Below are 13,475 nucleotides of genomic sequence, written 5' to 3' on the forward strand. Positions count from 1 at the left end.
TCTTGCCTCAGCCTCCCAAGTAGCTGGGACCACAGGCACCCACCACAACGCTTGGCTATTGTTTCGTTGTTGTTGTTGTCGTCATTTTTGTTTAGCAGGCCTAGGCTGGGTTCAAACCCGCCTGCCTGGGTATATGTGGCCAGCACCCTAACCCCTGAGTTACAGACACTGAGCCAGTGTGTATCTTTCTACACATTTTTTACATGTATACAATTGTTCTCTATAATAAATACCCTAAAATTATACATAAAAGCTAATCATTAGATAGTGGGAAACTATTTTGTATAATACATTAGATAACATGAAACTATTTGTAATTTGTAATTTTTGATTAACTTTTGCTTAATCTATTTAATCTCACTATATAAATATGTACTATATTGGAAAGTAATAAACTACATTCACGTAATCAATGTCTATAGTTCCTACTTTCATTTATTTGAAATGGTACTTCTTTAGGCTTAGTTTAAGTTAGTCAAGTTTGTGGCAGGTGTAAAAAACAAGAAAAGGAATAGATGTAATAAGAACAGGTGTTGCAAAACAGAGCCCAAAGTGATAAAACCAGGAGTCAAATGCAATCCAGGTACTTCCAAAGCAAGGGCCCTCTATACTACACCTTATTGCAGAAGAATGCAGGACACAGGATCATAGAAGGAATATTTGTGATCTCGGCCCAGGGAATTGTCAGCCACTAGACTAGACAGTAAATCTCCGCAAAGAAAAGGGCAGTGCTGAGTAAATGAATGACCACAGACAGACCTTCAAAATGCTGCCCTAAGTGGAAGAAAATGATTAGGTAGGGTCTGGAATTCCCAGGATATACATTACAACATCCAATATCCAAATGTAGCCTATAGTTAGCTACTTTTCATTGATTTGTTCATGTATATAAATTAATATTTATAGAGCACTTTATATGTACAAGGCACTACACTAGACACCAGGGACAAATAGATAAATTAAACATGGTCCTTGATCTGAAGAAGCTCACAAAGTTGTAATGAAAGATTTTTGAGCAAATAACTATAATAAAATGACGACCATTATGTATAGCAAAAATGTATTAAGTCTATCAGGAGACCATTTTCCGCTGTAATTTAACTGGAAAGAGAATTCATTGTAGAGAACTTTACTTGATAGAATGTTTTACTTAATGTTTATTTCATGAAGCAAGAAATATAGATCATACAGCTTTTATCTCAAGGTCTAAGTTGTCTGTCCCATTTCTACCACTCCGTGTGTATTCCAGCCATTGGGAATGGTAAGAGGGAATGTGAGGTCTCACCCTTTCCTCTTGGGGGAGTGGCCTAGATGTTGCACACATCACTTCCAGCTCAAAGCTAGTCACATGGTCCCGTCTAGCCATATTGAAGGCTGGGAAATACAGCCATCAGCAGAGTGGCCACGTGCCCTGCTAACTCAGAAGTTCTATTATTAAAAAAGGAGAGAATGAATATTGGAGGACAATTAGCAGTCCCTGCTACAATCCATGGCGGAAATAGTTAAGCAGTTAATATATATATTCAACAGTGTAAGCTTTTGAATTAAGACTGCGACCTCTCCCTGCCTATGGAGGAGAGAGAAAATTATATACTTGCTTATAAATATTATTCTGTATTTGTTGATTCCAGGGTTTGAGATAGAAGGACTATCAAATCTGACGGTTGTTGAGAAAACAGGTAAAGGGAGATTTATAGGGCTAAATCCAAAGGTAACAGAATCACAGAGTAGCCACCTTGGCCCTCTTTCTCTGACATCTCAGAGAAAAACAAGCAGGATCCCTGCATGCAGTTGCATAGGTTGTGCACTGAACAACTCTAGGAACTGCCATTCTCATGATAATTACCATAATGACGGCTTTCTAGCAGATGACAATAAAGGTTCTTGAGGGAAGGGTGCTCTTTCCCAAGTTGTACAAAGGTAGTCTTTGGACTAGCTGTGGATGGTGCTGGCAGCCATGTGCCCTTTATTGCTGCAGATGTGTAGAAGGGATGGACTGCAGCACTATTTCAGGCTGTTGGTTATTCTTCTTAAAATATTCCTGAGAATATTAAGGTGACTGGCCTTTATGTTCCTCAGGAATCAAAAACACCAAGCATAAGCACATGAATGATGATCAAGATCATTGCCAGTAGGGAAATACAAATCAAGACCACAGTGAGATACCACTTCACATCCACTAGGATGGCTATGATCAAAATGACCAAGGATAGTAAGTGTCTGCAAGGATGTGGAGAAACTGGAATCTTCATAGATTACTGGTGGGGACATAAAATGACACCTACCTAAGAGAAATGAAAACATATGTCTACACAAAATCTAGCACAAATTGTATGCTTCTATTTATATGCACTTTCCAGAATAGGTAACTCTATAAAGACCAAAAGTAGAGTAGTGGTTGCCTAAGGCTGGGGCTGAGGAGTCAGGGGAAGAGGGTTGGAGAGAAAGTAAGAGTGACTGCCGCTGGGAACAGGGCTTCCTTTGGAGGACAATGAAAACGTTCTAGGCTGACCACAGTGACTAAAAACCATTGAACAGTATATTTTAAATGGATGAATTGTGTGAACTTATATCTCAATAAGCTGCTTGGAAAGCTCAAACTAAACTCAGAGCAGATGCAAGGAAAGTTTTTAAACCTCCCCATTGAGGAGAGAAGGTTGGAAAAGATAAGACAACCTGTGTTTCCCCTGGGAGTTTCAGTATTCCTTTCTTCATCCAGCAACAACCAGACAATCTGGCCAAATAACTATTTAAATCTGCAAACTCCCAACTACTAGGGGAGAAGAAACAGGTTTTTTTTTAAGCATAAATGACATAATAGTAGATAAAAACTATATTATAATGATTCATTTTTATGAAATGACATGACATGAAATACCAAGATTTCATTTACAACATGTTTTTCTCAACAGGGACGATACCACTTCCAATGGGGAGAAATGAATTTGGGGGACAAAAATATCTTTCTTATTTTTACATGTAAAGCACAGATTATGCATGCTTTACATAAACAGATATACAGTACATCTATGGTATTAAAATTACGTGAAGAAGGTGGGGGAAAATGCCTAAAAAGAGAGCTCGAGGTCCATAGCTTTCTGATTCCTCATCCACGTACACTATACTAACACCTTCCTGCTGTTTTAAACTGTCACAAGATGAAAACATTCAGCTCTGGAGCTCATTCATTCCTCTTAAAATGCTCACAGCAACCAAACATCCCAGATTTTCTGTGTAAAATATTGGCTCTTATTACCTAACCATGTGTCATTTATGAAATCTTCTGCTATCTTATACTGAGAACTTACGGATTGAAACCAAAAGGCACAACCTATCACAGAGCTAAAAAAGAGGTGAAAAATATTTGCCTCTGTATTTTCCCTCACCCTCTCCTATGCCTGAAATTCAATCTTTGCCATAAAAGTGACGTAGGTGACTTTCTCCTTTCACTGTATCTACTACCCTCATCCCCCAGCCTTCTCACCACCACTCTACACACAAGATCTCAGGGCAGGCCCTGTTTGAAGTGGTGACGGAGACGACTTCATCGTTGGAACTCACAGCCTCTCCTTATTTCTCTCTGCTTCATCCCCTTCTCCGTTATATATCTAGCCTACTTCATGTCAGAACTGAAAAGGACGTGTCTTTCATTTTCAACCGGACAATACACAGAGTAAACTCCCCCAGACAATTACATTAACTGTAGAATAAAAAGCTTTGACTCCCAGCTAAGAAGTTTTAGTCATCAGAGAAAGGGTGATGCCTGCTTTAGGTAGTGAATGTGGAGGAAAGGCTGTGAGACGGATCAGAAGGTAGGGCCACCAGCCTTTGTCATCTGACTTTTTGTGTTCTTCCTTCCCTCCTTTCTCTCACTCCATGAAGGTTACCCCCAGTTGCTGCTGTGTTCACTGTATTCGTAGGTACATGATGTGGGCTTGTTGGTGCCACAGCCCTGGTGCTGGGAGCGCATACCAGCCTATAGTAGGGACCATATGGCTCACTTACCACCTGCCCTCCCTCCTATCTTGGAACTGTCCCAACACTTCCTGGTGCTAGGAATCGCTGTGGTCTTTGAGCTTGCTCCTCATTTCAAAAGCACCACTTGTGGTCAGGGTCTCTCCATTCCTCAGCATCAGCTGAGATGTTGTCAGCCAACTGTCTACATGCCCCACTGGCAATTTACCGCAGCAGGAGGAGGCTTGTCCGAGTCCTGCATCCTTAACAACAGTGCAATCAACACAATCACGCACAATCCAAAGCATCCTTTTTTAGGGATCAGAAATATTTTCTTTAGATTCAGTTTTAAATTAAGGACTTTCAAGGTTTTAATCAAACACTGAAAAACTGGACCTTTTTTTTTTATTCCATTCATAGCCTTGGCGCATTTTCCATTTCTTTTCTTTTTTTATTGTTAGGGATTTATTGAGGGTACAAAGAACAAGGTTACATTGATTGCCATTTGTTAGGTAAAGTCCCTCTTATAATTGTGCTCCATCCCCAAAAGGTGCGTCACACACCATGACCCCCCACACCCTCCCTCCTCCCTCTCTCTGCTCTCCCCTTCCCCCACCTCCCTCCATCCTCCCTCTCTCGGCTCTCCCCTTCCCCCACCTCCCTCCCTCCTCCCTCTCTCTGCTCTCCCCTTCCTCCGCCTCCCTCCCATCTTCCTTCTCTCTGCTCTCCCCTTCCTCCACCTCCCTCCCTCCTCCCTCTCTCTGCTCTCCCCTTCCTCCGCCTCCCTCCCATCTTCCTTCTCTCTGCTCTCCCCTTCCTCCACCTCCCTCCCTCCTCCCTCTCTCTGCTCTCCCCTTCCTCCACCTCCCTCCCTCCTCCCTCTCTCTGCTCTCCCCTTCCACCACCTCCCTCCATCCTCCCTCTCCCTGCTCTCCCCTTCCTCCACCTCCCACCCTCCTCCCTCTCTCTGCTCTCCCCTTCCCCCACCTCCCTCCCTCCTTCCCTCTCTCTGCTCTCCCCTTCCTCCACCTCCCTCCCCCTTCCCTCTCTCTGCTCTCCCCTTCCTCCACCTCCCACACTCCTCCCTCTCTCTGCTCTCCCCTTCCTCCACCTCCCTCCCTCCTCCCACTCTCTGCTCTCCCCTTCCTCCACCTCCCTCCCTCCTCCCACTCTCTGCTCTCCCCTTCCTCCACCTCCCTCCCTCCTCCCTCTCCCTGCTCTCCCCTTCCTCCACCTCCCTCCCTCCTCCCTCTCCCTGCTCTCCCCTTCCTCCACCTCCCACCCTCCTCCCTCTCTCTGCTCTCCCCTTCCTCCACCTCCCTCCCTCCTCCCACTCTCTGCTCTCCCCTTCCTCCACCTCCCTCCCTCCTCCCTCTCCCTGCTCTCCCCTTCCTCCACCTCCCTCCCTCCTCCCTCTCCCTGCTCTCCCCTTACTCCACCTCCCTCCCTCCTCCCTCTCCCTGCTCTCCCCTTCCTCCACCTCCCTCCCTCCTCCCTCTCCCTGCTCTCCCCTTCCTCCACCTCCCTCCCTCCTTCCCTCTCTCTGCTCTCCCCTTCCTCCACCTCCCTCACTCCTCCCTCTCTCTGCTCTCCCCTTCCTCCACCTCCCTCTCCCTGCTCTCCCCTTCCTCCACCTCCCACCCTCCTTCCTCTCTCTGCTCTCCCCTTCCCCCACCTCCCTCCCACCTTCCCTCTCTCTGCTCTCCCCTTCCTCCACCTCCCTCCCCCTTCCCTCTCTCTGCTCTCCCCTTCCTCCACCACCCTCCATCCTCCCTCTCTCTGCTCTCCCCTTCCCCCACCTCCCTCCCTCCTCCCTCTCCCTGCTCTCCCCTTCCTCCACCTCCCTCCCTCCTCCATCTCTCTGCTCTCCCCTTCCTCCACCTCCCTCCCTCCTCCCTCTCCCTGCTCTCCCCTTCCTCCACCTCCCACCCTCCTCCCTCTCTCTGCTCTCCCCTTCCTCCACCTCCCTCCCTCCTCCCTCTCTCTGCTCTCCCCTTCCTCCACCTCCCTCCCTCCTCCCTCTCTCTGCTCTCCCCTTCCTCCACCTCCCTCCCTCCTCCCTCTCCCTGCTCTCCCCTTCCTCCACCTCCCTCCCTCCTCCCTCTCTCTGCTCTCCCCTTCCTCCACCTCCCTCCCATCTTCCTTCTCTCTGCTCTCCCCTTCCTCCACCTCCCTCCCATCTTCCCTCTCTCTGCTCTCCCCTTCCTCCACCTCCCTCACTCCTCCCTCTCTCTGCTCTCCCCTTCCTCCACCTCCCTCCCTCCTCCCTCTCTCTGCTCTCCCCTTCCTCCACCTCCCTCCCTCCTCCCTCTCTCTGCTCTCCCCTTCCTCCACCTCCCTCCCTCCTCCCTCTCTCTGCTCTCCCCTTCCTCCACCTCCCTCCCATCTTCCTTCTCTCTGCTCTCCCCTTCCTCCACCTCCCTCCCATCTTCCCTCTCTCTGCTCTCCCCTTCCTCCACCTCCCTCCCTCCTCCCTCTCTCTGCTCTCCCCTTCCTCCACCTCCCTCCCTCCTCCCTCTCTCTGCTCTCCCCTTCCTCCACCTCCCTCCCTCCTCCCTCTCTCTGCTCTCCCCTTCCTCCACCTCCCTCCCTCCTCCCTCTCTCTGCTCTCCCCTTCCTCCACCTCCCTCCCATCTTCCTTCTCTCTGCTCTCCCCTTCCTCCACCTCCCTCCCATCTTCCCTCTCTCTGCTCTCCCCTTCCTCCACCTCCCTCCCTCCTCCCTCTCTCTGCTCTCCCCTTCCTCCACCTCCCTCCCATCTTCCTTCTCTCTGCTCTCCCCTTCCTCCACCTCCCTCCCATCTTCCCTCTCTCTGCTCTCCCCTTCCTCCACCTCCCTCCCTCCTCCCTCTCTCTGCTCTCCCCTTCCTCCACCTCCCTCCCTCCTCCCTCTCTCTGCTCTCCCCTTCCCCCACCTCCCTCCCATCTTCCTTCTCTCTGCTCTCTCCTTCCTCCACCTCCCTCCCTCCTTCCTCCTTCCCTCTCTCTGCTCTCCCCTTCCGGCACCTCCCTCCCCCTTCCCTCTCTCTGCTCTCCCCTTCCTCCACCTCCCTCCCCCTTCCCTCTCTCTGCTCTCTCCTTCCTCCACCTCCCTCCCTCCTTCCTCCTTCCCTCTCTCTGCTCTCCCCTTCCCCTACCTCCCTCCCCCTTTTCCTCTCTCTACTCTCCCTTTCCTCCACCTCCCTCCCACCTTCCCTCTCTCTGCTCTCTCCTTCCTCCACCTCCCTCCCTCCTTCCTCCTTCCCTCTCTCTGCTCTCCCCGTCCCCTACCTCCCTCCCCCTTCCCTCTCTCTGCTCTCCCCTTCCTCCACCTCCCTCCCCCTTCCCTCTCTCTGTTCTCCCCTTCCCCTACCTCCCTCCCCCTTTTCCTCTCTCTGCTCTCCCCTTCCTCCACCTCCCTCCCACCTTCCCTCTCTCTGCTCTCCCCTTCCCCCACCTCCCTCCCACCTTCCCTCTCTCTGCTCTCTCCTTCCTCCACCTCCCTCCCTCCTTCCTCCTTCCCTCTCTCTGCTCTCCCCTTCCCCACCTCCCTCCCACCTTCCCTCTCTCTGCTCTCCCCTTCCTCCCCCTCCCTCCTTCCTTCCCTCTCTCTGCTCTCCCCTTCCTCCACCTCCCTCCCACCTTCCCTCTCTCTGCTCTCCCCTTCCTCCACCTCCCTCCCACCTTCCCTCTCTCTGCTCTCTCCTTCCTCCACCTCCCTCCCTCCTTCCTCCTTCCCTCTCTCTGCTCTCTCCTTCCTCCACCTCCCTCCCTCCTTCCTCCTTCCCTCTCTCTGATCTCTCCTTCCTCCACCTCCCTCCCTCCTTCCTCCTTCCCTCTCTCTGCTCTCCCCTTCCCCACCTCCCTCCCACCTTCCCTCTCTCTGCTCTCCCCTTCCTCCACCTCCCTCCCTCCTTCCCTCTCTCTGCTCTCCCCTTCCTCCACCTCCCTCCCACCTTCCCTCTCTCTGCTCTCCCCTTCCTCCACCTCCCTCCCACCTTCCTTCTCTCTGCTCTCCCCTTCCTCCACCTCCCCCCCTCCTTCCTTCTCTCTGCTCTCCCCTTCCCCCACCTCCCTCCCCCTTCCCTCTCTCTCCTCTCCCCTTCCCCCACCTCCCTCCCACCTTCCCTCTCTCTGCTCTCTCCTTCCTCCACCTCCCTCCCTCCTTCCTCCTTCCCTCTCTCTGCTCTCCCCTTCCCCACCTCCCTCCCTCCTTCCCTCTCTCTGCTCTCCCCTTCCTGCACCTCCCTCCTCCTTCCCTCTCTTTGCTCTCCCCTTCCCCCACCTCCCTCCCTCCTTCCTTCTCTCTGCTCTCCCCTTCCTCCACCTCCCTCCCCCTTCCCTCTCTCTGCTCTCCCCTTCCCCCACCTCCCTCCCACCTTCCCTCTCTCTGCTCTCCCCTTCCCCCACCTCCCTCCCACCTTCCCTCTCTCTGCTCTCTCCTTCCTCCACCTTCCTCCTTCCCTCTCTCTGCTCTTCCCTTCGCCCTCCCCATGTTCTAGGTCAACTGTTTTCATATGTGAATTGAGTACATAGGATTTTTGCTTCTCCGGAACACTGTACTTTTTAATCTATTCATTTCTGGAATTCGGATGTTCTTTACAAACTTGATTTTGAATGATAAACATTTAAATGAAAATGAGAAACTTATTTTGAGTAAAGTTTGTTCATGTCCTTTGTCCACTTTTTAATGGGATTATTTGTTTTTTTGCCTTTGAGTTGTTTGCATTCCTTGTATATTCTGGATATTAGTCCTTTGTCAGATGAATAATTTACAAATATTTTCTCTCATTCAGCAGGTTATCTCTTCACTCTGTTGATTGTTTCCTTTGCTGTGCAGAAGCATTTAAGTTTAATATATTGCCATTTGTCTATTTTTGTTTTGAACAAGTATATGAAAAAATTCTCAACATCACTAATCATCAAAGAAATGCAAAACCACAGTGACATATCATCTTACCCCAGTTAGAATGGTTATTACTAAAAGACAAAATAGCAGATGCTGGTGGGGACACCGAGAAAAGGGCACTCTATCTACTCCTGATAGGAATGTAAATTAGTACAGCCACTATGAAAAACAGTATGGGGGAGTTCGGAGGAAAGATGGCCAACTAGAGGAAGCTCTTGCTAAAGACTCCTGTCCAGAGGGAGATACACTGGACAGAAGTGGACTCAGTGAGGCCAAAGGTGGGTAGCTGAGCATGGGAAGATAGACAAATGCACCCCATCTCTGCTGAGACGAGCTGCGGCTCCAAGAAAGAGGAGGCAAGACAACAAAAACCAGGTATGAAGCCCAGTGCAAAGAGGATGGGAGACCCATCCCCCAAGTGGGCTCTCTGCAAGTGAACAGGGAACAAAGAACCTTTCACTTTACCCCACGGGAGAGAGCCACTAAACCCTGGTCCTCCTTCTCCAGGGAGGTCCCACCTGCGAGCCTAGGCGTCATCCTGCCTGGCATAAAAGTGAACAAATATTTTCCCTGCAATTCTGAACACACAATTCGCCCTTCCCCCCTCGCTTGGCTGCCTGAAGGTCTACCCCCTACAGAGCCCAGAGTGTTTGGCAAATTCACTGAGAGGCCCAGGCACTGTGTAGACCACTTGACTGCAGCACAGAAACAGTGACTCAGAAACAGGGGTGTGCAGGGAAAGAGGGACACACACGGAGATGGGGCCCAGCAGGCATGGAAGCACTGACCCACCAGTTCTGACTTTGGTGGGTGCGTTCCTGACTCCTTTATCCACCGAAGGGGGCCAGGCGTCAGCCCCTCGGTATTGTCAGATGGAACTGCCTATGGATCCCTACTATCTGGCAGCTTGACACCCTTTGAACTCTTTCTTGTGAGTAGTGATTGTACTGCCTAGGACTATCTAATTAGAACTTTTCTACCTTGTCTATCCACCTACGAACCCACCAAGGTTGAGCAGCAGTTATTTTGTAGTGGAGAGGACAGATTCTCCTCCTCCAGCTGTTGCTGGTGGGGGCAGGGTGCCACAGGTGTTTGTATCTTTCCCCAGCTGAGATTCCAGCCTAATACTGTGACTTGTTAGGATTGGGTAGAGGCAGGCTGACATCAAGAGAGAGCCAGCTTGCGTTATCTCACCAAGCAGGTCCCTGGAGTCTCTAGATGCAATTCTGAAAGGGACCTTTATAAGGCTATAGGGGAAAAGCCACAGTCACAAGCCCCAGTTCATTGGTAAAGGAATGGTTAGCTCCTGTTCCTGGGTCCCCCAATCCAATTTCACCCCACCAGTTGTAATTACCAAACTGCAGTCATGGGGGACTACAATTAAAGCCAACAAGTAGCATTTGAAATGGGAGAAGATTTTTGCAGGTTATGACTCTGAAAAAGTCCAATAACTAGAATCTACAGAGAACTCAAATTAATCAATAAGAAAAGAACAATAACCCCACTTATTTGTGGGCAAGAGACTTGAACAGAAACTTCTCTAAAAATGATAGATGAATGGCCAAGAAATACGTGAAAAATGCTCATCATCCTTAATCATCAGAGAAATGGAAATCAAAACCACTTTAAGATTACTAACTCCAGTAAGATTAGCCCACATCACAGAGTCCCAAAACTGCAAATGTTGGTGTGGACATGGAGAGAATGGAACACTTGTATACTGCTGGTGGAGTTACAAAGTAATACAGCCTCTTTGGAAAGAAGTATGGAGAATTCTCAAGGAACTAAAAGTTGAACTTCTGTTTGATCCTGAAATTCCACTACTACCCTGTTTCCCCAAAAATAAGACATCCTCCAAAAATAAGACCTACTTACAGGAAAGATAAGACGTCCCCTGAAAATAAGACCTAGTGCATCTTTGGGAGCAAACCTTAAAATAAGACACTGTCTTATTTTCGGGCAAACAGGGTAGGTATCTACCCAGATGAACAAAAATCATTTTACCACAAAGACATTTGCACCAGAATGTTTATTGCAGCCCAATTCATAATTGCCAAGTCGTGGAAGCAGGCCAAATGCTCCCCAACCCATGAATGGACAAACAAATTGTGGTGTATGTATACCAGGGAGTACTATTCAGCCTCAAAAAGAAGGAAACTTTACATCTTTTATGTTTACCTGGATGGAGCTAGAACATATTCTTCTTAGTAAAGTAACTCAAGAATGAGGGGGAAAAGTCTCCAATGTACTCAATACTATTATGAAACCAATATATAATCACTTACACACTCATACAAATGGTAAAACACAAATATAGTCCAGCGAGGGGGAGGGGAGGGCAAGAAAAGAGAGGGGGATGGGAGAGGGAGACTGGTGGAGGAAGGGAGGGCATTTGGTGGATCTCACCTAATGTGCACAATGCAAGGGTATATTTCAAAATATATCAAGAGTAAATTATAAATGTCTTACCACAAAAAATAATGTGGTGATCAGTTTGATTTAATCAGTAATAATTATGTTTAAATCCGTTTAAATCAGTTTGATTTAAACATTCCACATTGTATATCAAATCACATCGTACCACATAAATGTATACAGTTATGATTTAATTAAAAATTAAATTTAACAAAGAGAAACAGTATGGAGATTTCTCAAAAACTAAAAATAGAACTATCATAACATTGAGAAATTCCACTACTATATATATATTCAAAGGAAAGGAAATCAGTATATCAAAGGGACCGCGGTACCCCCATGTTTATTGCAGCACTACCCACAATATCAAAGATATGGAATCAACCTAAGTATCGATTAACAGATGAACAAAGAAAATGTGGTTCATATACACAGCGGAATACTATTCGGCCATAAAAAGGAACAAAATCCAGTCATTTGCAGCAACACGGATGGAACTGGAGATCATTATGTGAAGTGAAATAAAGCAAGCACAGGAAGACAAATGTCACACGTTCTCACTTTTCTGTGGGAGCCAAGAAAGCTGAGGGAGAGTATAGAATAACTGATACAAGAAGCATGTAGGGGAGGAGACAGGGTGGCCGATGGAAATAAGTTCTAATGTACAATAACCCTGTAAGGTGACTACGGTGAACAACATGTGAGTATTGTATATTTATTTCAAAGTAGCTAGAAGAGAGGTGTTGAAGTGTCTCTAACAAATAGAAATGAAAAATGCTCAAGGTGATGGATAGAAATACCCTGACTTCATCATACGTGCATGTAACTAAATATCACATATAGCTCATAAATATGTAAAGTATTATGGGACAATAAAACCTTTTCAATGAGAAAGTACCTTTTCACATGTAATAATCTGAACTCTTACTGCAGAGTTATCTAACAGCTCTGAAGTACGAGGAAAGTAAAAAGGAATTCAGACATTTTCCCTCAAAACAGCTTTCCAAGTTTTATTTGATTCAGTTATATCCTCTAAATGAAATTATTCCATACTGTACAATATTAAGTTAAATATATAAAGGCAGTTTGGAGCAAAAAAACAGGACCAAGCTGAGAGTTCCAATTTGCATGTGGTACTATGCAATTATTTTTATGACCTACTTTCATACATTTTTAATGTGACATAAAATAAACTCTGCTGTCAGAACTTCTCATCCTTCCTACAATTCTGCAGCATAGCTGGTGGCCTCCCAGAAAAAGAGCTCTGTTCTAGTCAACTGGCAGAGCACCCCATCTTCAAATCCACAGCCTCTACATTGAAAGCACAAGATAGAACAGGCATGGTGGCTCAGACCTGTAATGCTAGCACTTGGGAGGCTGAGGCAGGTGGATTGCTTGAACTCAGGAGTTCGAGACCAGCCTGAGCAAGAGCGAGACCCCATCTCTGCTAAAAATAGAAAAACTAGCCAGGTATTGGGGCAGTTGCCTTTAGTCCCAGCTGCTTGAGAGGCTGAAGCCAGAGGATCTCTTGAGCCTAAGAATGTGAGGTTGCTGTGAGATATGATGCCACAGCACTGTACCCAGGGGCAACCAAGTGAGACTCTACCTCAAAACATAAAAAAATAAGTAAATAAATAAAAGCACAATATCAACATCTTCCCTCTCTGGTCACCTCCTCTCAAGCAATCCTTCACATTGCAAAAGGCTGTTGAGAGCCACTGTGTGCAAGCTCTGCTGAAATATACAATTGCTCTTCATTCATCCACTTAAAAATGTTTCCACTCCATTTAAATTCTTTGAATCTTTAAAAAAAATCCACAATGGGGTGGCACATGTGGCTCAGTGAGTAGGGTGCTGGCCCCATGTATGGAGGGTGGTGGGTTCAAACCTAGCCTTGGCCAAACTGCAACAAGAGAAGTAGCCAGGCATTGTGGCGGGCACCTGTAGTCCCAGCTACTTCGGAGGCTGAGCCAAGAGAATCGCCTAAACCCAGGAGTTGGAGGTTGCTGTGGAGATGTTACAGCACTCTACTGAGAGTCGATAAAGTGAGACTCTGTCTCAAAAAAAAAAAAAATCCACAATGACTTGTAATTTTTGTTTGTTATGGTTTGATAGTAGCAATCACTTTCACAGAGGTGCCTTTGGGTAGGTCACCACATCACCCTTATCTACCCTAACCCTGACCACCCAGAACTGTGGCTGGTGGTTACCATACCTGT

General features: G+C 47.6%; 1 protein-coding gene across 2 annotated transcripts in view; it reads right to left on the bottom strand.

Moving 5' to 3' along the window:
- METTL24 (methyltransferase like 24) overlaps positions 1-13,475 on the bottom strand; it is a 127,427-nt gene that overhangs the window by 67,656 nt on the left and 46,296 nt on the right. The window lies entirely within an intron of this gene.

Source organism: Nycticebus coucang, chromosome 5 (genome assembly GCF_027406575.1).
Source record: "Nycticebus coucang isolate mNycCou1 chromosome 5, mNycCou1.pri, whole genome shotgun sequence".
NCBI lineage: Eukaryota > Metazoa > Chordata > Mammalia > Primates > Lorisidae > Nycticebus > Nycticebus coucang.